This window comes from Staurois parvus, unplaced genomic scaffold, assembly GCF_062004578.1.
Source record: "Staurois parvus isolate SC_StPar_1 unplaced genomic scaffold, SC_StPar_1.0 ptg001451l, whole genome shotgun sequence".
NCBI lineage: Eukaryota > Metazoa > Chordata > Amphibia > Anura > Ranidae > Staurois > Staurois parvus.
Genome location: NW_028319247.1, coordinates 472,583 through 499,847, shown reverse-complemented (window position 1 = coordinate 499,847; position 27,265 = coordinate 472,583). Strand labels below are relative to the sequence as shown.

At 43.6% G+C, this 27,265-nt stretch overlaps 1 protein-coding gene and 1 long non-coding RNA gene across 2 annotated transcripts in view; one reads left to right on the top strand and one right to left on the bottom strand.

Annotated features, from left to right (window-relative positions):
• The window catches only part of KCNG1 (potassium voltage-gated channel modifier subfamily G member 1), a 46,805-nt gene extending 40,528 nt beyond the window's left edge, over positions 1-6,277 (bottom strand). Inside the window, exon 1 of the mRNA XM_089662265.1 lies at positions 6,026-6,277. The gene's annotated coding sequence lies outside the window, so the exon portion shown is untranslated. The remainder of the gene's footprint in view (positions 1-6,025) is intronic.
• LOC149435902 (uncharacterized) overlaps positions 5,613-27,265 on the top strand; it is a 400,776-nt gene continuing 379,123 nt past the window's right edge. Inside the window, exon 1 of the long non-coding RNA XR_016308350.1 lies at positions 5,613-5,736. This is a non-coding gene — a long non-coding RNA (uncharacterized LOC149435902). The remainder of the gene's footprint in view (positions 5,737-27,265) is intronic.

The following is a 27,265-nucleotide window of genomic DNA, read 5'->3' as shown; positions in this document are numbered from 1 at the left end:
CACACAGTGTTGCTCTAGATTTGAGCTTTGCTCGTAGTGATTAGGACTTACCAGGGGGGAGTTATGAGTGACTCTGACCATTTGAAGTTATCACATGTAAAAGGTTTTCCAACTTGCTGGACAATTTCTGTGGAACTGTAAACCTACTATTGCTTTATTCTGTGGAGAAAAGGAAAGGACAGTATCCTTGCACATGCTGCACCACCAAATGTTGGCCAGGATCATGACAGGTCACAAAGCATCTTGGGGGCATAAGATGCCTACAGTCCATTCTTTGTGAAGCATCTACACATCAATGGGCAAACAAAGTACCAGTTTTCACCATTTTTTTCTTAGCCACATCACTTATGTGGACTTCATTTGTTACCAAAGTCACAGTTTTCTTCACAAAAATATAGTAGTTTGTGAGACATACTGATGTGAAATAACAACTCGGTTCCTGCCCACCAGGAAGTTTTGAGTGTCCCTGGCCACCTTTGTGTGTTGTAGCGCCTCCTATTATTTACTATATAAAATGAACTCAAATTAAAAAGGGTTGGAGGGAACCCCTCATAATGGGCACAGCGGGCATACAGACCTGGGAACTCAGCATAGAGATGGCGGGAACCCCTCATAATGGGCACAGCGGGCGTAAAGACCTGGGGACTCAGCACAGAGATGGCGGGAACCCCTCATAATGGGCACAGCAGGCGTAAAGACCCAGGGACTCAGCACAGGGATGGCGGCAACTCCTCATAATGGGCACAGCGGGCGTACAGACCTGGGAACTTGGCACAGCGGGTGTACAGACCCGGGAACTCAGCACAGGGATGGTGGGAACCCCTCATAATGGGCACAGCAGGTGTGTAGATACAGGAACTTGCACAAGGCTCTCACCAATAGTGACTCTGAGATATAAAAAGAGACAGTTTCTCTCTCTAGCACAGTCTTTCTCCAACATATAGGAACCCCTGAAATAACTTCCCAGTCTCAGGGAACCCCTGCTAAACATTTCTGTATCTACAACTCATGATATATTAGTGTGATGGTCGGTGGGAAGAACGCTCCTTATGCTGGTGATCATAGGGAAGAATTACCCCCTATAGATAGCTAAAATGATGGGAGTGGGATTCTATCTAGTAGGCAGAAATTGCCCTTCGCTGAAGGAACTCCTAGCAACCTCTGAAGGAACCCTGGTTGAGAAACCTTCATCAAGCATGTACCGGACACTAAAATAATCACTTTTAGTGAACTGACTTATTGGAAAACCTCCTTTTTTGGCTTTTCATACCCTAGTGTTTAGGTTTTGCTTCTTTCATGTATTTGTGCAGTGTTTGAATTCTGATCTTGAGGTTATGGAACAATGTCAGTTATGATGGCATGATACATACACAGTGTTGTTTTCATTTATCATTCTGTACCCTTCTATGTTTCAAAGGCATTTCCCTAAATAGTAAAAGCATCATAAAATGTATCACACATGCATCACCAACAAATGGAATTTGCACTGAAAATGTCTCAATGCAGGCATTGTTACATATGCATTTTGCATGCCTCCGATGCCTGTGTACACTTACAGCCTCCACTGCCTTACAATTGGCTGGAAATGTGCAAAATCTGGCCATTTGACAGTCATTGGGGAACATAGCTGTATGTAGATAGCTTCATGCACACTTAGGGGGAAGCCAGTACACTTGCGCCCTTCCCAGCTGCTCATCAGGGGTGTTCCTCTCAGTCCCCAACCAATCTGCACTGCCAAGCAGCTCTGGGGCTGCACCATTCACCTGCAATGCTTGTTCCCCCCCAAGAGTCACAGCAGTTTCTAGTTTAGACTTTGACACAAAGCCCAGCCTGGGAAACCTATTGAACAGTAATGGGTTTTTGAAATATATATACACTAGTAACACCTATTTCCCTGCTCCGGAGGAGTTTACAAGGCTTTTGTCAACACTTTAATAATACAAATGTATAGCTCTAACATATACCGACATGCTGTACAGAGAACACTGAGCCAGTCACATCAGTCTGTGTACCAAAGGAGCTTACACTCTAATGTCCCCTCCCCCCACAGTCACATCAGACTCTGTACCAGAGGAGCTTACACTCTAATGTCCCATCCCCCACAGTCACACACTATTATTATACATTTATATAGCTCTGAGATATATCGCAGCGCTGTACAGAGAACACTGAGCCAGCCACATCAGTCTCTGCACCAGAGGAGCTTACACTCTAATGTCCCCTCCCCCACAGTCACACACTATTATTATACATTTATATAGCTCTGAGATATATCGCAGCGCTGTACAGAGATCACTGAGCCAGTCCCATCAGTCTCTGTACCAGAGGAGCTTACACTCTAATGTCCCCCCCACAGTCACATCAGTCTCTGCACCACAGGAGCTTACACTCTAATGTCCCCCCCACAGTCACATCAGTCTCTGCACCACAGGAGCTTACACTCTAATGTCCCCCCCACAGTCACATCAGTCTCTGCACCACAGGAGCTTACACTCTAATGTCCCCCCCACAGTCACATCAGTCTCTGCACCACAGGAGCTTACACTCTAATGTCCCCCCCACAGTCACATCAGTCTCTGCACCACAGGAGCTTACACTCTAATGTCCCCCCCACAGTCACATCAGTCTCTGCACCACAGGAGCTTACACTCTAATGTCCCCCCCACAGTCACATCAGTCTCTGCACCACAGGAGCTTACACTCTAATGCCCCCCCCCCACAGTCACATCAGTCTTTGCACCACAGGAGCTTACACTTCAATGTCCCCTCCCCCACAGTCACACACTATTATTACTATTATACATTTATATAGCTCTGACATATATCGCAGCGCTGTACAGAGAACACTGAGCCAGTCCCATCAGTCTCTGTACCAGAGGAGCTTGCACTCTAATGTCCCCCCCACAGTCACATCAGTCTCTGCACCACAGGAGCTTACACTCTAATATCCCCCCCACAGTCACATCAGTCTCTGCACCACAGGAGCTTACACTCTAATGTCCCCCCTACAGTCACATCAGTCTCTGCACCACAGGAGCTTACACTCTAATGCCCCCCCCCCCCCACAGTCACATCAGTCTCTGCACCACAGGAGCTTACACTCTAATGTCCCCCCCACAGTCACATCAGTCTCTGCACCGCAGGAGCTTACACTTCAATGTCCCCTCCCCCACAGTCACACACTATTATTACTAATATACATTTATATAGCTCTGACATATATCGCAGCGCTGTACAGAGAACACTGAGCCAGTCCCATCAGTCTCTGTACCAGAGGAGCTTACACTCTAATGCCCCCCCCCCACAGTCCCATCAGTCTCTGTACCAGAGGAGCTTACACTCTAATGCCCCCCCCCCCCACAGTCACACACTATTACTCAGCCATTTACACCATTCTCTGCAACAGAGGAGCTTACACTCTAATGTCCCTACTGTAGTCACATTCCATTATACATTCATATTGATACTGCTGCACACTTTCACATTTCCACACTTTGGGCAAGGTGGACAGAAGGTGATTAGCCAAGCACTGTGATTTTCATACGCATGGCATGTAGAACTGTAGTAGGAAATGAGCCCAGGACCCCAGTGCTAACACACTACATAGCTAAATGCTAAGCCAGCAGATTTGTGTAAGCTTTTGCCCAGCCCCGGGATTTGTCCATCTCTGGCCTCAGTGCTGAAACTACACACAGGTCCTTTTAGTGGTCAATGGTGTTTGGTGATCTGCTGTTAGTTTAACCCTTTGTGATTGCTAACCCGTCAGATCTTGGGAGCCGAGATCTGTGCATTGTAAGCGGATAAAGTCAGTGTGACAACATATACTGGGACTTTGTCCTGATCACTTTGGCTGCACACATGGGGACAGGAGAGGCGTACTTGGTGTCACCGCAGTCCCATCGCCTGTCCTTATCACACCCGCACCTGTCTTCTCTACAGGTAAATTCTTCACACTTATGCAAAGCAAGCCCAGGTCTCTGCATGGCACGCATCATTAAGTCAAATGAGGTGGAAATGGGGCTTCTTTTCTTTTTGCTAGTGGTGGAACAAAGACAATGACGCACATACAGGTGTAATAAAACAAAGTGCAGCAACCAGATTCCATCTTCTTGGAGCCACACCAGTAAAATGTGGATTGCTCAGGGACACTGCTTGTTACTGATATTTTGTAAACCAGGTGATAAACAGTCATTCACAAGTTCAACAAACTCAAGCAGTGTTGGTAAACAGAGGGAATACTTCCCTTCCTAGCCATGCAAAGGGGGGTCTCAGATTGTCCAACATATTCCCATGGTTTGTACTTTGCTTCAAATAACAACAGTTATGAATATAATCCATTTGTTTAAGATTCTGTAACTACTTATTCATCCTACAACTTTACTACTCTTACTGTAAAGAATCCTTCCCATCCCAATGGTAAAATCACTCTATAGAATTAGGTACTGGCAGATTTTTCATACATTATGTCCTATTGTCCTCATTTTTTTTACCAACTCTTTCTATTGACCTTGGATAGATTTCTGCATCTCAATCACATTTATTGGGTATTTTCTTCAGATAAAGCAGCACACTATTTCTAACCTGAAACAATATCATTACCTTACGAATTGCTGTTTATACAAGAATGCTGGAAAAAGGTTTCCTTTGTGAACAAGCCATAATAATGTGACCCATCGAGTCCAAATCCTTGTGATTGGGAAATGCACTATTCAGTCCAGTTGAATTCAGCTGCAAAAGGGGCACAGACCCAGGCAAACGCATGCAACAGATCTGAGTGTTGCTGGTGAACTCAATATGATGGTGAGCCCCCATGTGCTGGTGAACCCCAAATACTGGAGAGCCCCCATGTGCTGGTGAACTCAATATGCTGGCGAGCCCCTATGTGCTGGTGAACTCAATGTGCTGGTGAGCCCCCATGTGCTGGTGAACTCAATGTGCTGGTGAGCCCCCATGTGCTGGTGAACTCAATGTGCTGGTGAGCTCAATATGCTGGCGAGCCCCCATCTGCTGGTGAACTCAATGTGCTGGTGAGCCCCCATGTGCTGGTGAACTCAATATGCTGGTGAGCCCCCATGTGCTGGTGAACTCAATATGCTGGTGAGCCCCCATGTGCTGGTGAACTCAATATGCTGGTGAGCCCCCATGTGCTGGTGAACTCAATATGCTGATGAGCCCCCATGTGCTGGTGAGCCCCCATGTGCTGGTGAGCCCCCATGTGCTGGTGAACTCAATATGCTGGTGAGCCCCCATGTGCTGGTGAACTCAGTGTGCTGGTGAGCCCCCATGTGCTGGTGAACTCAATATGCTGGTTAGCCCCCATGTGCTGGTGAACTCAATATGCTGGTGAGCCCCCATGTGCTGGTGAGCCTCCATGTGCTGGTGACCGCAGAGCTTTCCAGGCAGCAGGATAAGTTTGTGGCAAGCAGAGATTTCCCTGCATGAGAAGAGAGCAAACCTTCCAGCACGTGTGAATGTCATCAGGGAAAGGCAGTAGGAGATGGAAGCCCAATGTCTGTCTCGGATGAAAGTTTCTGATACATTGTGAAGTGATCTTCTTTCTGTATACAGTGTATCCTGCTGCCGTGTGTCTGATCCATCACATACATGCAGGGAGGGTGCCTTCAGTAGGACCCCCTGTGAGCTCAGCTGTGTGATGGGAATGAATCAGCTCTGACAATCAGAGAACACATGTTGCATTTTGCGGACCATGCACACTTCTCTCTCTGCCAGGAAAAGGTAAGTGTCTGCAAATCTTTCCTTTTCTAAGAACATTTCCTCCTCTGTCTTCACATGTTTTCAGTCAGCTGTCAGTGATCAGTCACACAAATACATACAATCGCCTAAAATTCACACCTACCCCCCCATACAGACTGCATGCAATGTGGGTGCAGACAGGTCCCATCCATCCACACACACAGCACCCATGGATGAAACCGCAGGACAGGCTGTACAGTGGATGTCTGCTGTGCCCCAAGTAAAGTTCCTACCAGTGAAGTGCATGTGAGAAGTCATGGAAAGGACTCACCTGCTCTGGAGGGTGAGCTGTCAGGGTGCAGTCCTATCTCCTGGGGTGGTCCCCTGCATTGTCCATGGGGTGTGCCCTGTGTTCCAGACAGGGCAGCCAGTGCCCGGGTACCCAGGGAAGAGGAGCGCTGCTAGCAGAGCACACAGGCAGGCAGCTGAGTGTGCTGGATGGAGAGGAGGAGGCTCCATCACTGGAGAGGGGCTGAGCCTGGCTGTGAGGTGACACCACCGGGCTGATCATTAGTTCCCTGTGTATTTTTCTGTGTGACAAGCACACTTCTGCCTCCCAACCATCCTGACTGACAGCTGGGACTTCCAAGAGGTGCTGCAGCAGCTGTCACTGCTGTTGTCATGGTACAGCTTTCCATGCACGAGTTCCATTTCATTAAAGACACATGAACATTGCTCTTCAGGGCTGAAGTGTCCCAAACTCAACCTTTAAAGTGTAGCTTTGGAATGTATACTCCTTTCACAGCATTCAGCAGCTTCCTAAGGCCACTTTCACACGGGCGCTTGTTCTGAGATCTCTTGCGTTTGTACATTGCGTTTATCTGCAATTACGTGCGTTTACATGCACCTGCGTTTAGCTGCGATAGTAGATTCTTGCCTTTCCTATAGCAACTGTTTACTTATTTGTTCTTTGTACTGCCAATAACTGCTTTTATGTAGAGATAGCTGCGGTACATCGCTCCTGGACGCGGTCAACTTTATTTTTCCTAAACGCATAAAACCGTATGTTGTGTACACGTTGCTAAACGCAGTGTGTGAGCGGAGCCATAGGGATGCATTGTCTGTATTTAGCTGCGGTAAATTATTTCCTCTAACTAAAGCTAAATGCTGAAATCTAACCGCCCGTGTGAAAGAGGCCTAAGAGGTTCTGCAGCAGCTGCCATAGCACCCCTGTTGCCAATATGCACGTTGTATTCCAGGAGGAAAACTTTGAAATGACAATCCATGCATGGGATACATTCCCTGTCTTTGCTTTACTGAAATAAATATGGAATGCAACAAATGAACACGCAAAACACCTCCCCAGGCCCACATTTGCAGAAATCAGTATTCACATTGAAATTGTACCTCCTAGCATACCATCCCTAACAATCCACTATATCCAGCAGCCATAGAGCTTGATGAGGGGCACATGGGCCTACCATGGAGCATGATTAGGAGGCATCAAGTTTACATCAATAAGCCAATCACTCAGAAGATCATCACCTCTGTGAAGAGCCATTTGGAAGCTTTGCTGGTTTAAAGAAAACACGTTCACTGACTACATTCACCAACATTTTCACCCCAGTGAGCCTCTGTTGCTGCCAGTTGATGGCTTTCTCATTCTTCAACATGATATTTAGGTCTCAGTAGTGTTTCTGTATTTATATTATAGAATACAGATTTAGGCCCCTTCCACACGGGGCAGACTCAGATTACATCAGCAGGGGATCTGTCCGATGATCAGAGCACAGCAGGATGATGACCGCTCAGTTTATGTAGATTGGACACGCACAGTGCCCACTCTGCTTTGTGGACTGCCCTCCAATCCGATCCGCATAGACGGAGGTGGATGGATCCCCTTACGTTTCCTTTTAGCGCACTGGATCGGATTGGAGCTGAGTGTAAATGGACATAATTCTGTTTACATCCACTAGTCCATAGGAGGTGAATAGAGGCTGCTGTTACAAACCATGGGGCCGCTGACAGCCCCCCCCCCAAAAAAAAACAAAAAACAGTTTACTATGCTTCAGCTATGGATGAACACAGTGAGTGATCAGTACAAATCACTCATTGTGTTCAGTCTGGAAAGCGAGGGGCTGGTAAATGTAACATATTTACCGGACTCTTCCCCCACTCTCTATCCCGAAGGATTCTATTGTGTGCTTGCTGCTGCCAGTGGGAAGGAGAGGAGGAAAACCGGCAGCACTGTGGGGGCACACAGGGGGGCCTAGGCAGCAGGGGGAAACATGGTGCACAGGGAAAGTGAGGGGGGGGAATTACTGAAACTCATTCCCTGTACGGTTCCCTCTGCAGCAGCTGAAAGCCATCGGGAGGGAGAGGAGCTTTCAGCTGCTGCAGAGGAAACCATACAGGGGATGGGTTCCAGTAATTGCCCCCTCTGCCATGCTGATCACTCTCCCTGCCCACATCCGATTCACCCAGCTGCCTGGGACCCCCTGGACAGGTGGTACCCTCGTATCCACAGCCCTGAATGGAGGAGAGTGATCAGGTCTGCCTAAAAAAACTGACAGGTTGACCTGATGGGACGTTTCGTGTCAATGGGGCCATAGGCTGACTGTTCCTGTTGGGCATCTTTGAAACATTTTGTCATTTTCAGTTTGGCAAATGATTGACAAGACCCAGCATACCGGAGCTTGCCTGCTTGTTGCTGCTCATATTCTCTGCAACTTCAGCATCCAGCAAGTGAGGATTTAAAGTGTATCTAATCCTAAAACAAAAATGTAATATATTGCAGCTTCCCAGTCCTCAGATGTGCATTAGTTTTCTTTTTCTCTTTTATTTTTATCTGGTGATCCTGCCAATAACACACCTCCTGTTCTAAGGTGCTGCAGTCAGTCCTCCACTGTATCTATGGAGGAGCAGCTAGCCACCCTTGGACAGCAGCATTATGAACCTGAGGAGAGGGTAACATTACACGGACTAGTAGATTTAGATGGACTTTACATACTGCGAGTGACTAACGTATTAAAACTAAACACCAGCTAACACTTTTTATAGATGATCTCCCCCCCCCTTCTTTTTTTGACCCCTACTTACCTGGTTGCAGATCCTGCACATTTAGGATACTCACTCACTCACCCACCCACCCACTGTCTTTCCTTTTGTTCCTTTTGCAATAAAGTGTCAACTGAATATAAAAAAAATTATAATTTTAAGCACCCCTGGCGATGTTAAATGGTTTGTCTCAACCCTCTACCTGCCACTTACGCTGGACAGCTTGGTCTGTTAAAGGAAATTGAAAACTACCAGGCAGGTTTACCGGCAGTATAAATGGAAAGAACACTGTTACAGGGTGGATTCAGAAAAACAAAAACTGCTGTAGTAATGCAGCCTGCCTCATATACAGTACATGGGTGTATACAACCATACGATGTAAAATACGGCCATATTTCAGCACCTAGGAGCCACAGGTTTTGCATTCTGCCTCATGTACAAATCTATTACAGGATCCTGCTGTATGGGGACATACATTGGTGCTAGTGTGAACATACATAAACTTACAATCTGCATCCAGGGGCATTTGTGTGCTAAGACCAGCATATATCCATATACAGCAGCATGCAGCCATATCCTGAGGTCTATCTGTACAGCGGGCTGTATGCAACACCTTGTGGCTCCTGGGTGCCAAAACACACCCATATCTTATGTACTACGGTCATTTTATTTATTTTGCTCACATTTCCACTTTAATTTTTTTATGTGACTTTCACATTTACATGCTTTACCATTAACACCCAGCAAATTAAGGATTAAGCCCAATGCTGGTCATTTGTGTACAGCTGGAAGCTGACCCTGCAATGTGTCGTCATTTTACATCTCCTTCAGATAGTAGGAGGGTAAAACCAAGTGAACAGAACGTGCCCGGATGTCACCTTTGTATAGTAATATACACTATATTTCCCCAAGTATTGGGCCGCTGGCCTTTCCACACACATGACCTTTAATGCCCCCCCAGTCTTAGTCTGTAGGGTTCAATATTGAGTTGGCCCCGCCCTTTTGCAGCTATAACAGCTTCAGCTCTTCTGGGAAGGCCGTCCACAAGGTTTAGGAGGGTGTCTATGGGAAGGTTGGACCATTCTTCCGGAAGCACATTTGTCAGGTCAGGCACTGATGTCGGGGGAGGAGGCCTGGCTCGCAGTCTCTGCTCTAATTCATTCCAAAGGTGTTCTATGGGGGTGCAGGCCAGTCAAGTTCCTCCACCCCAAACTGGCTCCTCCGTGTCTTTATGGACCTTGCTTTGTGCACTGGTGCGCAGTCATGTTGGAACAGGAAGGGGCCATCCCCAAACTCTTCCTACAAGGTTGGAAGCATGAAATTGTCCAAAATGTCGCCTTAAGAGTTCACTTCACTGGAACTAGGGGGCCAAGCCCAACCCCTGAAAAACAACCCCACACCATAGCCCCCCCTCCACCAAACTTTACACTTGGCACAATGCAGTCAGGCAAGTACCGTTCTGCTGGCAACCGCCAAACCGAGACATGTCCATCGGAATGCCAGACAAAGAAGCGTGATTGGTCCCTCCAGAGAACACGTCTTCATTGCTCTAGAGTCCAGTGGCGGCGTGCTTTACACCACGGTATCCGACTCTTTGCATTGCACTTGGTGATGTAAGGCTTGGATGCAGCTGCTCGGCCATGGAAACCCATTCCATGAAGCTCTCTACGCACTGTTGTTGGGCTCATCTGAAGGCCACACCAAGTTTGGAGGTCTTTAGCTATTGACTCTGCAGACAGTTGGCAACTTCTGCGCACTGTGCGCTTCAGCATGCGCTGACCCCGCCCTGTTATGTGACGTGGCCTACCACTTGGTGGCTGAGTGGCTGTTGTTCCCAGTTGCTTCCACTTTGTTATAATCCCACTAACAGTTGAGCGTGGAATATTTAGTAGCCAGGAAATGTCACGGATGGACTTATTGCCCAGGTGGCCACCTATCACGGGACCACGCTTGGAGTCACTGAGCTCCTGAGAGAGACCCATTCTTTCACCAATGTTTGTAGAAGCCGTCTGCATGTCTAGGGGCTTGATTGTATACACCTGTGTCCATGGAGGGGATTGGAACACCTGAATCATGATAGGGAGGGGATTGGAAGACCTGAATCCAATGATATGGAGGGGATTGGAAGACCTGAATCCAATGATATGGAGGGGATTGGAAGACCTGAATCCAATGATATGGAGGGGATTGGAAGACCTGAATCCAATGATATGGAGGGGATTGGAAGACCTGAATCCAATGATTCGGAGAGATGTCCCAATACTTTTGGCAATATAGTGTATCTCTTGGTGTATTTTCATAGTCTTTTGGTTACTGTGTAGTGAATACTGTATGTCTGGAGCAATTAAGGGTTCATTTACATTTAAACATGCCTGTGACTGGCAGCAAATCACACCCTAATGCTTTTACTATGGTAACAGTTAACACACCCAAACTTCAGTGCAACAGGGTGCACGTGTCATGTGTTGAGGTGCCTTGCGTTAGATAAAAGGCTGAGTGGGATGCCTTAACACAATGACCTTAATGCACAGCAACGAGTTGGAATGATATTTGCTGAACCTTTCACTGTGCAGCATGATTAGTAGCTGCTTTCCCTAAGAGGTATTTACTGCACTGCATGAGATAACTTTCATTTTTAAAGTGTCATTTATAATCACACAGCTGTAGGCTTTATCTACAAACCATTCAGGGATAAAGTATCCCAAACTGGAATAAATAGCATCATGGCTCCATTCCCCCCCCAGCCCTAAAGGTCTAATAAACTGCAGACAGCACATCCAAATAATGTAATAAACTGATTCAATTTATTCATTATGAGCATCACCAGTTGGGATGGCGAATCGTTTTGTCTCAGTTTAAATTATTTGCATCAAACATGTAATGAGCCTGGACTGGAGTGTGAGATCTTACTGCGAAAGAAATGATTTAGCTTCCAGATACATATAAATTGCCCATTTTACCTCTCTGGATTCATTTTATAGGTATCTGTATGATACATCGCCGACGATAATGGTGCATTGCTGTATTTGACATGAATTATGAATTTTCATTCCATGATGCACAAGGACAAGATCGCTGGTTCTGTAAATCTGAATGTGATTTTCCTGTGCCCAAGAAAGCACCTGAGACAGTCTTGTGTTACCCTGCATGAACTTTACTATTTAATGCACTCACATTTGCTGGAGAGTTCCCTCTAATTGTTTTCAGGTTTCTTTCTATTTTACTTTTGCTGTAGTTTTGTCTCTTTCTGGCCATCCCTGCTCATCGCACCCCTTTGGATGGCACCCCTATGGCCTTGTGTACATTGGCTTTCTCAAGCTGACGGAGGTCAAAGCAACCCTCCAGGAAATCCTAATCGTATGAATTACAAGGGGTGACAATTTAATTTCCGGAATGGACTATAAAATAATTGTTTGCTTCCCTATACACTAGCAACTGTTGTCACCTTCAAAATTGTCCCCTTGTGTAGCGATGCACTTTTCTAGATGACTGTGCCACTGCCAGAAACATTCCTGGAATTCATTTTCTGGAACATGAATACTGTGCATTATCTGTCGCGGCGCTCTGGATGTCCAAAATGTCATCAAATCTGTGTCCTTTTGAAGGCATTTTTAAAATTTTGGAAACTGCCAAACGTCGCAGGGTGCTAAGTCAGGGGAATAAGGTGGTTGGACAAGTTTAGGAATGGGTTTATGAGCCAGGAACTTGTGAACACTTAACGCATCGCGTGCAGGAGCATTGTCATGGTGGAGAATTCACTCGTCTGGAAAAAGTTCTGGTCTTTTCCTCCGAACAGATTCCAGTAACATTTTCAGAATTTCCAAACAACAATGTTGGCTGACCATTGTACAATATTCTTGTGTCATCATGGACATCTCCCCACCCTTCCTTAAATCACCTATGCCCTTCGAAAACACTTGATCTCTTCATGGAATGTTCACCATAAGCCTGTTGTAACAGACCTAACGTCTCACTCTTGCCAGTGTTCATACAAACGTTGATGGTAATTCGCTGCTTCAGATTCCTGTCACTCATTTTCCACCAGCAGCGCACACACACATGTGTTATTTTATTCTACTACTCCGTAAAGACTGAGTCAAGTGGTCTGCAACTCGGTAGGGGGCACGAGCCGCCATTGGCAGCCTCAACTGTTGATCACCGGGTCCTGGCTGGTGATTCCCCTCCAGCACCCGGTGATCGCTGTGTATCACAGATGGGTGGAGACCTGTATGCAAACAACACAGATCTCTCCCCTGTCAGCTCCTGCACACTGCTTTGTATGGCTGATGTGACTGGACTGATGCCCAGCTGATGTGAATTCCTATGGGAGACGTACACACTCTGTTACCATGCAAGAATGAATGTGAAGGTCCCTCCACAATGTACTAATCTTCATAATGAGTCCCGAGGATGGCTCCATGTTGGTTAAGTATGCCACAGCTGCAGTTATTACTGGTGGACAGGGAGCCTCAGGTCCGGCTGTATTTCTCTTCTAGCAATCTCTCGCCTTCCCTCTTTCAAGGCTGTTGTTCTTTATGTTAAGTCCAGCCTATGACCAGAATGTGGATTCCTTATTAAAGATATTGTTATACATACTTTGTGTATAGCTATTCTAAATATTACTGTTTGGATATACAGTTTTTTCTTCCACAGAGATACTTCAGCCACACTGCTGTCTCTTCATCCATGATCCAAGACGTGATTTTCCTGCCTTCAGCCTCCAATTGTTCTCAGCCATCCTGAGTACATTTTACATTTCTAGCCAGTATCCCCTGTTTGTTTTCTGTTTTTCCTTCTTAAGAACTTCTTTCTCTTCTGTTCTTCACTTGGTCCCATGCAAGAAGGTTTGGGTATTGCTACCTGACACTAACAGGTTGTTGTGTTAAGTGGTTGTAAACGTCAGACATGAAAAATGCACAAAGCATATCCCTCTATAGTGTGTACTATTTCTCAATTCTGAGCACTGTGAGTGTGATTTCTCTCTGCTGCTTTGCTCCTCCGCTATCTGCACGAGACACTTCTGATAAGTTTTCCTGACACCAAGAGATACAAAAATAAAAGTAGAGGGAGCTCCAGCACACAGTCTGTGATTGACAGCCTCAGCTCTGTTCCTGTGTGAAGGGGCTTCCCTTCCCTCCAATCAGCTTTCACAGCTCTCCTCACTTAGCTCTGCAGTGTGTAATTTCAGCTCCCTTCCCTCTGTCTTCTGAATCTCAGACAAGCTGTATAAATTGTAGATGTAGAAAAGAGAGTGCTACAGATAAACAGGTACAACATATGTAGAAGGATTTGTTTCATCTCTGTATTACCTGAGGCCAGTCACCTCACTGGGTATATGGAGGGTTTACATCCACTTTAAGGTTTAATCCTCTGGTGATTTCTCACTTGCAGGTGGCTCACAAAAGTGAAGTACTGAATCAACAGGCATGGGCTTCTGCAAAGAATGCTCTGGTCAGGGCAAGTAGTAGTACAGTGAGGGATAGTCTGGAATCAGCATGAACCAGGGGCGGACTGACCATTTGGAAACTCGGGCACTGCCCAAGGGCCCAGGGTCAGTAGGGGGCCCCATGAGATGTCCCTGGTACCTTTTTCATAGGCTTTTTTGAGTTTGGGCAAGGACACAGGGGCCCCATAATCCCCTATTGCCTGGGGGCCCCCTGAGTTGTCAGTCCGCCCCTGGCATGAACTGCAAACTCCAGGAGACAGGCCAAGGTTGTAACCAGAATGACAAAAGTAGTTACAGAACTGCATACAAACATGACAGGGAAGACCAGTGCAATCGTTCCTATTCAGGCATCGATCCCGCGTACTGAGCCACATTTACACTTCATGTCCAGTGATGCCCTTGAAGGTGCCTATGCTGCATATTGTATACTGACCAGTAGATGGCATGTGTTTGTGTTTCATGCTTTCCTCTCTAGCTTTATCTCACTCCGTTCCTTCCTTACTTTATGTCTTCCCTCTTTTTTTATCTGCACTTCTCCCATACCCTTCTAACTCACTCTTTCTGTTTTCTTTCTTTCTTTCTTTCTTTCTTTCTTTCTTTCTTTCTTTCTTTCTTTCTTTCTTTCTTTCTTTCTTTCTCTTTCCTTCTTTCTCTCTCCCCCTCATGTTCCTCTTCTCTTTCTCTTTCTGTTTTTCACTTTCTCTTACAGTAGATTTGATGGGTTGCTATAGATTACTACATTTTTCTCACTGTCACTTAAAGTGGAACTTTATCCATAATAACTTGATAAAAAATTCATGCTTTCTTCTCTAGCTTTATCTCACTCCATTCCTTCCTTACTTTATATTTCTTTCCTCTTCTTTTTTTTTTTTTTATCTGCACTTCTCCCAAACCCTTTCTAACTCTTTCTTTCTTTCTTTCTTTCTTTCTTTCTTTCTTTCTTTCTTTCTTTCTTTCTTTCTTTCTTTCTTTCTTTCTTTCTTTCTTTCTTTCTTTCTTTCTTTCTTTCTTGAGAGCCCCTGAGCAGCAATAAATCTTTAGGCTGTCATCGGATTGGCCTCTAGGTTTTCAACACTGTGCCAGAAAAAAAAATAAAGAGCAGCTGAGTATGTGCAGAGCAGGGTGAGATGGTGTTTTACTGGATTTTAAACAGTATAGGCACTTGTTTTTGCTGTTGTAAATAGCTATACCTGCAGAAGGGGCCATCCTGGAGTGATCTAGCAGGACTTAATTTTATGACTAAAGTTCCACTTTAAGAAAACTTTGAAAGCTCCTCTCAGAGTTACTCTCACTTATCTTTCCCTAGTGTAACCCGGGTAACTTAACAACCTAATTGCTTGCTATTGATTTCTGCACTTAGCACAGTCTTCTCACTATCCAGCTGAAGGAGCCCAATAAGTAATTAAAAAAAGTAGAAGACAAATTAACAAGCCTTATTAGTTTGCCATATGCCGCTCACATTCAAGTCACTTTCAGAACTCTGCTTAATAACCCCCTCATTAGTGTGTGTCTTTACTTCCCACTAATAGTGATATCATATTCCAGAACTTGCTCCATGTAGGTGGAAGATCTCTTGCTCAGGCATTTGGCTCTTGTCAAATACAATTGCTGCAATTTATGGTGAACGCAAACTTCTGGGAAGAGTTGTACGTTCTGCTGGAAGGAGTTGGCAAGGAAGAAACTGCAGGTGCAGTGGCTGTATAAGTGGGCTGAATGTTTGCCATATATATGACTTCTTTTTTTAATACATAATGACATGTGGTGTTACCTCATATGTAATATATTATCTGGGTAGACTGGACTGTTCATTGTTAGAATCCTCGCAGGTATATTTTCTACTAATGCAGTCATGGAGTGCTGAGAGAATTTACAAGAGGCCACAGATAAGTTCTTTTTAGGATAAAAATATCCTGAGCAACAGATAAGACAGAGGAGTCATTCCAGATAAAACACGTGGATATATTTAGCAAGCAGCCATGACAAATGTAAACTAAATTCTTATTAAGGAAGACCTCTGGTAAGCAGTGCATCTAGTAAGATCAAAGTCATACCTGCAATGCAAAACCCCACATTGATTACCTGCAGTCCCTCCTTATATGTCATTACACCCCTGATGGACTTTCATCCAAAAATAACCCTGGAGTGTGCCTGTTTGGCTATGGGAGGGTATTAGAGTGTAAGCCCTTGTGCTGCAGAAACTGATGTAACTGGCACAGTGTTCTCTGTACAACACTGCGGTATATGTGAGAGCTATAGAAATGTATAATAATAGTGTGTGACTGTGGGGGAGGGGACATTAGAGTGTAAGCTCCTCTGGTGCAGAGACTGATGTGACTGTGGGGGAGGGGACATTAGAGTGTAAGCTCCTCTGGTACAGACACTGATGTGACTGGCTCAATGTTCTCTGAACAGCACATATGTCAGAGCTATAGAAATGTATTATAATAATAGTGTGTGACTGTGGGGGGCCATTAGAGTGTAAGCTCCTCTGGTAAAGAGACTGATGTGACTGTGAGGGTCCATTAGAGTGTAAGCTCCTCTGGTAAAGAGACTGATGTGACTGGCTCAGTGTTCTTTGTACAGCACTGCGGTATATGTCAGAGCTATATAAATGTATAATAATAATACTGTGTGACTGTGGGGGAGGGGACATTAGAGTGTAAGCTCCTCTAGTACAGAGACTGATGTGACTGTGGGGGAGGGGACATTAGAGTGTAAGCTCCTCTGGTACAGAGACTGATGTGACTGTGGGGGAGAGGACATTAGAGTGTAAGCTCCTCTGGTACAGAGACTGATGTGACTGTGGGGGAGAGGACATTAGAGTGTAAGCTCCTCTGATACAGAGACTGATGTGACTGTGGGGGAGAGGACATTAGAGTGTAAGCTCCTCTGGTACAGAGACTGATGTGACTGGCTCAGTGATCTCTGTACAGCGCTGCAGTATATGTCAGAGCTATGTAAATGTATAATAATAATACTGTGTGACTGTGGGGGAGGGGACATTAGAGTGTAAGCTCCTCTGGTACAGAGACTAATGTGACTGTGGGGGAGGGGACATTAGAGTGTAAGCTCCTCTGGTACAGAGACTAATGTGACTGTGGGGGAGGGGACATTAGAGTGTAAGCTCCTCTGGTACAGAGACTAATGTGACTGTGGGGGAGGGGACATTAGAGTGTAAGCTCCTCTGGTACAGAGACTGATGTGACTGGCTTGGTTTTCACTGTACAGGACTTCAGTATATGTCAGAGCTATATTATTGAGCAAGATGCTGGTTTGCCTCATGAGTTTTCCGTCAACAAAGAATGTAGATAGATGTGTGTTTGGGTTCTTAAATTTAGTGATTTCAGCTACTGAGAATTTGGCTCTTTCATGAAGAACAGCTCCGATAAAATGGTATTCTGCAAAATACGTTTACTTTCGCAGTAATGCACGTCCAGTAAATATATTGCTCTGAGACTGTATTCAATACCAGGTCTATATTATATATCCTTGACATTTTATTATTTTTAATAAGTTTTTCAAATGATGTATTTCGTTTTTGAACAGGAGTACAAAAAAAAGGAGAGGCATTCTGCAATATTTACAGCGTTTCAATGTATTCTTAGAAGGTATTTATAAATCCTGGTTTCTGGCAAACAGATGCAGATCTGACTTATGTTGCATTCCAGTGTGCATTAAATATTGCATTACTGCTGTGGACTATCAGAAGCTGTGGATTTGATTTTTCCTTTCCTGGCATCTATTATTCCCAGAAATCTGTGCCAGACCTTCACCCCAACTTCTTATTGGTAAAGGTTAAATGTACTTTTGAGAAACTTACAGGGTTAAAAATAAACAAAATATTATTAAATCCATTTTGGAATGGGAGTGTCTGTATTAGTGCCCCAGGGTAATTCCCATTATATGGCTTCTGAAATGTTCTTTAGTCACTTTCCCAAGTCTTTAGATGGAAGATGGGCAATTGATATCTGAATCGTTGTGTCATGCAAGTAAACGTGCCCGGCCCAACGCCACTCTACAGTGGAAGATTGGAAACAAACCCAGGATGGGTAGCACAGTCTGCAAATGTAATGGATAAATATGACCAGCACTTGAACGCAATTTCTCTACTTTGACGTGCGTTAGTAAAACTGTACATATCATTGCAATTACTTTGTGTATCCCTGTGGATTATACCTTGATCTTTTTCAGGACAAATTGGACTTTCTTTTGGTGGTAAGTGGCAATGGATATCTCTTATTTTTTTGTTATCAAAGATAAACTGGGCCAAAATAGTTAAAAAAAACAACACGTTTTTAAATTTAGCTGTATATGTCTTGCTATTACCATAACTTGCCACCAAAGAACAAACCCAAATAACTTATCCTGCTCCTGGCGATCGCAGTGAGACTACATACATTATATTTCCAAAAGTATTGGGTCGCCGGCATTTACACATACATGAACTTTAATGGCCTCCCAGTCTTAGTCCGTAGGGTTCAATATTGAGTTGGCCCTGCCCTTTGCAGCTATAACATCTTCAACTCTTCTGGGAAGGCCGTCCACAAGGTTTAGGAGGGTGTCTATGGGAAGGTTGGACCATTCTTCCAGAAGCACATTTGTCAGGTCAGGCACTGATGTCGGGGGAGGAGGCCTGGCTCGCAGTCTCCGCTCTAATTCATCCCAAAGCTGTTCTATGGGGTTGAGGTCAGGACTCTGTGCAGCCAAGTCAAGTTCCCCCACCCCAGACTAGCTCCTCCATGTCTTTATGGACCTTGCTTTGTGCACTGGTGCGCAGTCCTGTTGGAACAGGAAGGGGCCATCCCCAAACTCTTCCCACAAAGTTGGGAGCATGAAATTTTGCTAAATTCTTGGTATGCTGACGCCATAAGAGTTCCCTTCACTGGAACTAAGGGGCCAAGCCCAACCCCTGAATAACAACCCCACATCATAGTCCCCCCTCCATTAAACTTTACACTTGTCACAATACAATCAGGCAAGTACCATTCTCCTGGCAACCGCCAAACCCAGACATGTCCATCAGATTGCCTGACAGTCTCCTCTGCTCTAGAGTCCAGTGGCGGCATGCTTTACACCATGGCATCCGACGCTTTGCATTGTACTTGGTGATGTAAGGCTTGGATGCAGCTGCTCGGCCATGGAAACCCATTCCATGAACCTCTGTACACACTATTGAAGGTCACACCAAGTTTGGAGGTCTTTAGCTATTGACTCTGCAGACAGTTGGTGACTTCTGCGCACTGTGCACTTCAGCATGTGCTAACCCCGCTCTGTCATGTGACATGGCCTACCACTTGGTGGCTGAGTTGCTGTTGTTCCCAGTTGCTTCCACTTTGTTATAATCCCACTAACAGTTGAGCGTGGAATATTTAGTAGCCAGGAAATGGCACGGATGGACTTATTGCACAGGTGGCCACCTATCACGGGACCACGCTTGGAGTCACTGAGCTCCTGAGAGCGACCCATTCTTTCACCAATGTTTGTAGAAGCCGTCTGCATGCCTAGGGGCTTGATTGTATACACCTGTGTCCATGGAGGGGATTGGAACACCTGAATCATGATAGGGAGGGGATTGGAAGACCTGAATCATATGATTTGGAGGGTTGGCCCAGTACTTTTTTTCAATATATTTTATGTTGGTTGTTGTTTCCCACATAGAAGAAAAATATATTTTAAATATATTTTAAAAATCCTTTTCCCAAATATATTGACATATATTTGAAATACTACAATTTTGGCTGTAGTCTATATATATATATATATATATTGTATGTTGAAATTATGAACAATATTTTCAAATATACTGTATGTCTTTAAAAATACATTTAATCTACATTTTTGGAATGCATTTTCAAATATATGTAAATATATATGTTAAAACTACTTTTTTTATATGTTAAAAAAAAATCTGAAGGATATATTTAAAAATATATATATTTTGTAATACTGTATATAAAAACCGCATTTCAACATAAAGTGTGTATAAAATTGACCCTTTTTCCCTTACATTGACCCTAACACTTACCCTGACACTGACCTAGAGCAAACCTTGATCTAGCTACTTTTTACTTTATTTTATTTTTTTTACATACTTTTCTTTGTTCACATCTTTCTCCCCTGCAAGGAGAGAAAGACACAGTGTATCTTTCTCTCCATTCAGAAAAAATATAAAACACATGGGTGGGCTTTATAATTACTGATCACTGTGATAGTCAGTTACATAGTTAGTCTGGCTGAAAAAAGACAAAACTCCATCTAGTTCAACCATAGAAAAAAAAAAAGTTATAATCCTATACCCACAGTTGATCCAGAGGAAGGCAAAAACAAACCAGCAAAGCACGATCCAATTTGCTCCTGCAATGGAAAAAACTCCTTCCTGATCCCTCGAGAGGCAATCGGATATTCGCTGGATCAACTTTACCTATAAATGTTAGTCGTTAGTACAAGACCCCGGGCTCCTGGTCTCTGCGCTGGGAGCGTGCTGTAAAGTGCCACAAAGAATAAAAATCTACTTTGTGAACCCCAGATACTTTTGCAGACACAGTAATAACCGTGTAAAAGTAGCAGTGACATCATCAGTGTGCTGTACGTAACCTGTGCAGAGAGCAGAGACTTGGGAGGGTCCAGCAGCCTCCACCTGTGTATGGAGTGCATGGGGGAAGCCATATTTATCCATTAAGAAAAACAGAAAATAAGTGAGCGCTTATATGATGATATATAATATAATATATAATATATAATATATAATAGGCAGCAGCTGTACACCAAAAAGGCACCGTATCAAACCTTCAATAGCATATATATGAACAGGGGGGTGCAGCGCTGAATAACCAAATAGCAATTACACAATGGTGAACAGTGACTGTAAATTAGTAATGCCACTATAGGTGGCTCAAGGTGAGGAGAGTGAGAAGCAGTCCAGTAAAGGGGTGCTCTTAAGATCCAGGGTGATCTTCAAACGTCCAATATGCAGGACCATCGGGTGATAAAATATAAAGACTGCGCACTCACCAGATACGCAATCTTTATGCGCATTTGTGTGAAAATTATCACTAGACCTCCTGTGTCATCATCCTGGTCTGGTCAGATCTGATCAGCATATCCCTCATGGCCCGGTAATTGGATGGATGCAGCTGTTCCGTAGATTTGGCCGGTTCTCACCAGAACAGATACGCAATCTTTATGCGCATTTGTGTGAAAATTATCACTAGACCTCCTGTGTCATCATCCTGGTCTGGTCAGATCTGATCAGCATATCCCTCATGGCCCGGTAATTGGATGGATGCAGCTGTTCCGTAGATTTGGCCGGTTCTCACCAGAACTCAAATAAATAGAAAAGGCCACATAGTGTAATATCCTCAGGTATCTTTATTGAAGGCACAGGATAGCAGAAAATCCAACTAACAAAAATACTGACCCAGGTATAAATCAAAGATGGCCGCCGGGGCCCCTCGTGGCGCCGGCGGTGAAGCGTCCAACCTGCTGTAGCTATCCCTGACGCGTTTCGAGCGAAGGCTCGTAGTCATAGGGGTGCAGCTTACAGTGGTGGACGCAAGTGACAGTGACTAAATACGGACATTGGCGCATGCGCAGTACGCCATGCGCCATTTTCCCTACGCTGGATGTCCGCGCTACGGGCGCCATTTTGTTGTAGCCCGACCCGATGGCGCATGCGCAAACGCCAATCGTCAGGTGCGCTGAGGCAAACAGCAGAACGAGAGCTATGAACACCACAGCTGATTCAATGAAATGCTATGAGCACCAGGGATAGTTCGATCCACAAATTGGGGGTCACCTGTGAAAAGTAAAAGCCCAATTGATATGGCTATGGGCAAAAACCATGATGGATCCCCAATTAATAGATCCAAAATCCTAGTACACAGCCCATGTTTATCCTAGCCCAAATGATGTAATAATGTAAAACCCAGATAAGGGTATATTTATATAAAAATAAAGCATGTTTAAAAACATATATAAAAACGTATATAAAAAAATATATAAAAACCTGGTGATCATGCATACAAAAATACTGGCAAACATATAACGTCTGCCAAGCACAAGAATATTTAATAGATAAATACATCATAAATGTCTTTATGTATGAAAGTCATTTTTAAACCAGTAACAACCAGCAATAAATATATTTAATACAACTGTAATAAAAAAATATATAAAACATGCGTCTATAGACCAATAGGTCACCAGTGCATGTGAAATTCTTAATATAATGACATATTTATTTCATCATAATGGCAAACGGAAACTCTTACAGCTATATACAATAATATAAGATAAATTAAGATGGATATACATGGGATCAGTTGCAAAGATTTAAATATAGGTGTACAGATAGAAGGATATCTAACTAGTCCCAATTAGCTGTTATCAATGAAACTATTGATATCCAGTTCTATATTAAGTCCTTTGGGGCGCATACAGTCCATTTGGAATATCCATTTTGTTTCCATCTGCGAAACTGCCCTTTTCTTATTTACGCCCCTCCAGTGGGCCTGTACTGTATCAATACCTACAAACTGTAATGAAGATGGATCCCTATTATGATGGGTTCTATAATGTAATGATAAAGAATGATCTTTAAAACCCTTCTTAATATTGCTAACATGTTCACGAAGTCTATCCTTAAGTTTTCTGATGGTACGCCCAACATACTGTTTTTTACATGGACATTGCAGGAGATACACGACATATTTACTATGACATGATATGAAATTATTGATCTTAAATGTCCTACCCGTGCTAGTCGATGTAAAATTGTCTGTCCTCTTTTTCCTATTACTATTACAGGTGCATATAATACATCTGTTGCATGGGAAAAAGCCGGTGATATCGTTCAAAAAAGAAGTATTCATAGGGGGGTTAATAATATTTGGGGCAATAAGATTCCTCAGAGGTTGAGCTCTTCTATAAGTAATCTCGGGTCTATCAGGGAGGATTTTAGTTAACACTGGATCCGCCTTCAGAATTTTCCAATTCTGATTAATAATCCTCGAGATGGTCTTATATTGTCTGGAAAATGTGGTAACAAAAGGACAAATTTTTTGTGACTTTTGTGAAACATTATTATTAGCAAGCAAAGAATTCCTATCCATATTCCCTATTTCGTACATAGTACGGGTCAAATCTGCATCGTCGTATCCTTTTTCCAAGAACCTATTTTTTAATGTAGATGCTTGTGAAAAAAAGGTATCAACCGAGGTGCAATTTCTTCTCAACCTTAAGAATTGGCCTTTTGGTATGTTTGAAAGCCATAACGGGTGATGGCAACTATTGATGGGAATGTAACCGTTACGGTCTGTTTCTTTGAAAAAGGAAGAGGTTATGATGGTACCTTCTTGGTTTATTAATGTTAAATCCAAGAAATTAACACTAGATCTACTATAATCAAAAGTTAATTTGATATTTAGGGTGTTATTGTTAAGAGTGCCAAAGAAATTTATTAGTGTCTGTTCATCCCCTTTCCAGACAAGCAGTATGTCATCAATATATCGCCTGTAGAAGTATAGTTCCGGCCAATCCCTGGCATATATAACATCCTCCTCCCATCTTGCCATAAAAAGATTTGCCAGGCTTGGGGCGAACTTCGCTCCCATTGCCACGCCCCTAGTCTGCAAATAAAAATTACTATCATACCAAAAATAATTTCTAGTCATGGCAAAATCCAAAAGGGTGAGAATAAACTGTTTATGTAAAGGAGACAGAGTAGATTCATTAAGATAAAAATCCACTGCTTGCATACCCTCCATGTGATCAATACTCGTGTACAAAGAAGCCACGTCAGCAGTAACTAAAATTGTATCATGGTCAACATGGAGGCCTTGAATGTCCTGCAGCACTTGTTTTGTGTCTCGCAGATAGGATGGCGTTTTCCGTACTAATGGTTGTAGGAAATAATCTATGTATTGTCCTACTCGGGAACATAAAGATCCGATACCACTTATGATGGGTCTGCCGGGAGGGTTCTCTAAATTTTTATGCACTTTAGGGAGAATGTACATGACCGGTATCCTAGGGGCCGATGGACATAAAAACTCCTTCTCTTTTTTATTTAAAATATTATCCGAATAACCTTTAGCGATAATGGTTTTAAGAGATTTTTTGTATGCAAGCAAAGGATTCTTTGGGAGACGGCAGTATGTATCCACATCTCCCAGGATGTTATATACTTCCTTATTATAGCTATCTTTATTCATTAGTACAACGCCCCCTCCCTTATCCGCAGGCCTTATAACTAGGTCTTTCTGGTCAAGGAGGGAGTCAATAGCTTTGGAAGTCCCATGATGATCTCTATAGTTCTTTATCTTCACAGCAGCTAAATCCCTAAGTACTGTTTCTTTAAAAACATTAACATAGCTATTGGTCTGTGGAGGGGGGTTGAACAGAGATGCATTCCTTAAATTAGACTGGATATTAATATTAGTAGTATTTTTGACAATAGGATTCATATAGAAATATTTTTTCAAAGATATTGACCTTACAAATCTGTGTATGTCAATATACGTATGAAATTTGTCCAGTTTATTATTTGGTGCAAATTTTAATCCTCTATCCAGTAGGTCCAGCTCTTGGGGGGTTAATACTTTCCCACTAAGGTTAAAGATCCCTTTACCCTTTATAGTTTCCTCTTTTTTGGGTTTGTTAACCCTTTTGCCTCCTCTTTTTCCCCTGCTCGAACGCTTCTTTTGCGTGAGTTTCCCTGATCTAAAAAATGAACCGGGGTGGGATTCCGATTCTCACTATGATAAGTGGGATAGTCAGTTGTTGGGGGGTAATAGACCTCATTTCTATATGGTGGAGCATATGATGGTTGCCTAAAAGGCTGCTGAGGTGTTCTGGGTATAGGTGCCGTGAACTCATCGTGTCTATAGGGGGCTCCATAACTCCTTCTGGGGGAATTGTAATAACCATATCCTCTGTCATAGTTATTATTAGAGGGTCCTTTACCTTGTTGTTGGTATGGTTTTTTAAATTGATTATCCCTATACCCTTGATTGGGATACCAGTCATAATTTCTAGAGCCTATATTCTCATCTGACATAGACCTCAGTGGTTCAAACCGATTAGTTGTAGGTATATTACTATTGTAAGTAACCCTATTATCCCCAGATGATTGAGGTTGATGATGATGAACCTGGCGAGAGTGATTGGGAACCTTCCCGCTTTTATTATTTTTCTTTGGTTTAGATGTATGCAAATTAGTCTCCATGGGTATGGGAGACGCAATACCAGGTTCATCTTCGTCCGTTTGCCATTTAAAAACTTTATTGGTAGCATAGTCCCTATGATCTCGTATGTATTTCTTACATTTCTTTGTCTTTTGTTCCTTCTCAGTATGTTCTAAAGACTGTTTTAATTTCTCAGATTCTAATTGGTAGTCATTCCTATCCTTAAATGGAATGAGTTTCTCTCGTACTTTATTGATTTCTGTGTCTAGATAGATAAGTTTCTTCTTTTTCCGTGTGATAAGAAACTTAAGTAAATCTAGCCCAGCTAAATTAAAATATTGTGACCATTCTACTGTACTATTAGTGTCTCCCGTTTCTGGGGGGACATTCCATCTTAAGGACCGAGGGACCATTTGTTCCTTAATATATTTGTCTAAAAAAGAAATGTCCCACAAAGTCCTAACTTCAGATGAGGTTAGGTTATGAAGGTGTGTAAATAACCCTTTGATGTCATCAGATTCCTGTTCTATACTGAAAACATCATCAGATATTTTTGGTCTCATGGACCTTATCTCAAATATGTCAGCCATTTAAGCTTAACGCAACTAGCAGCTCAACTGAAATAGGTAACAATAATCAAGAAAAACAGAAAATAAGTGAGCGCTTATATGATGATATATAATATAATATATAATATATAATATATAATAGGCAGCAGCTGTACACCAAAAAGGCACCGTATCAAACCTTCAATAGCATATATATGAACAGGGGGGTGCAGCGCTGAATAACCAAATAGCAATTACACAATGGTGAACAGTGACTGTAAATTAGTAATGCCACTATAGGTGGCTCAAGGTGAGGAGAGTGAGAAGCAGTCCAGTAAAGGGGTGCTCTTAAGATCCAGGGTGATCTTCAAACGTCCAATATGCAGGACCATCGGGTGATAAAATATAAAGACTGCGCACTCACCAGATACGCAATCTTTATGCGCATTTGTGTGAAAATTATCACTAGACCTCCTGTGTCATCATCCTGGTCTGGTCAGATCTGATCAGCATATCCCTCATGGCCCGGTAATTGGATGGATGCAGCTGTTCCGTAGATTTGGCCGGTTCTCACCAGAACAGATACGCAATCTTTATGCGCATTTGTGTGAAAATTATCACTAGACCTCCTGTGTCATCATCCTGGTCTGGTCAGATCTGATCAGCATATCCCTCATGGCCCGGTAATTGGATGGATGCAGCTGTTCCGTAGATTTGGCCGGTTCTCACCAGAACTCAAATAAATAGAAAAGGCCACATAGTGTAATATCCTCAGGTATCTTTATTGAAGGCACAGGATAGCAGAAAATCCAACTAACAAAAATACTGACCCAGGTATAAATCAAAGATGGCCGCCGGGGCCCCTCGTGGCGCCGGCGGTGAAGCGTCCAACCTGCTGTAGCTATCCCTGACGCGTTTCGAGCGAAGGCTCGTAGTCATAGGGGTGCAGCTTACAGTGGTGGACGCAAGTGACAGTGACTAAATACGGACATTGGCGCATGCGCAGTACGCCATGCGCCATTTTCCCTACGCTGGATGTCCGCTGTGTACTAGGATTTTGGATCTATTAATTGGGGATCCATCATGGTTTTTGCCCATAGCCATATCAATTGGGCTTTTACTTTTCACAGGTGACCCCCAATTTGTGGATCGAACTATCCCTGGTGCTCATAGCATTTCATTGAATCAGCTGTGGTGTTCATAGCTCTCGTTCTGCTGTTTGCCTCAGCGCACCTGACGATTGGCGTTTGCGCATGCGCCATCGGGTCGGGCTACAACAAAATGGCGCCCGTAGCGCGGACATCCAGCGTAGGGAAAATGGCGCATGGCGTACTGCG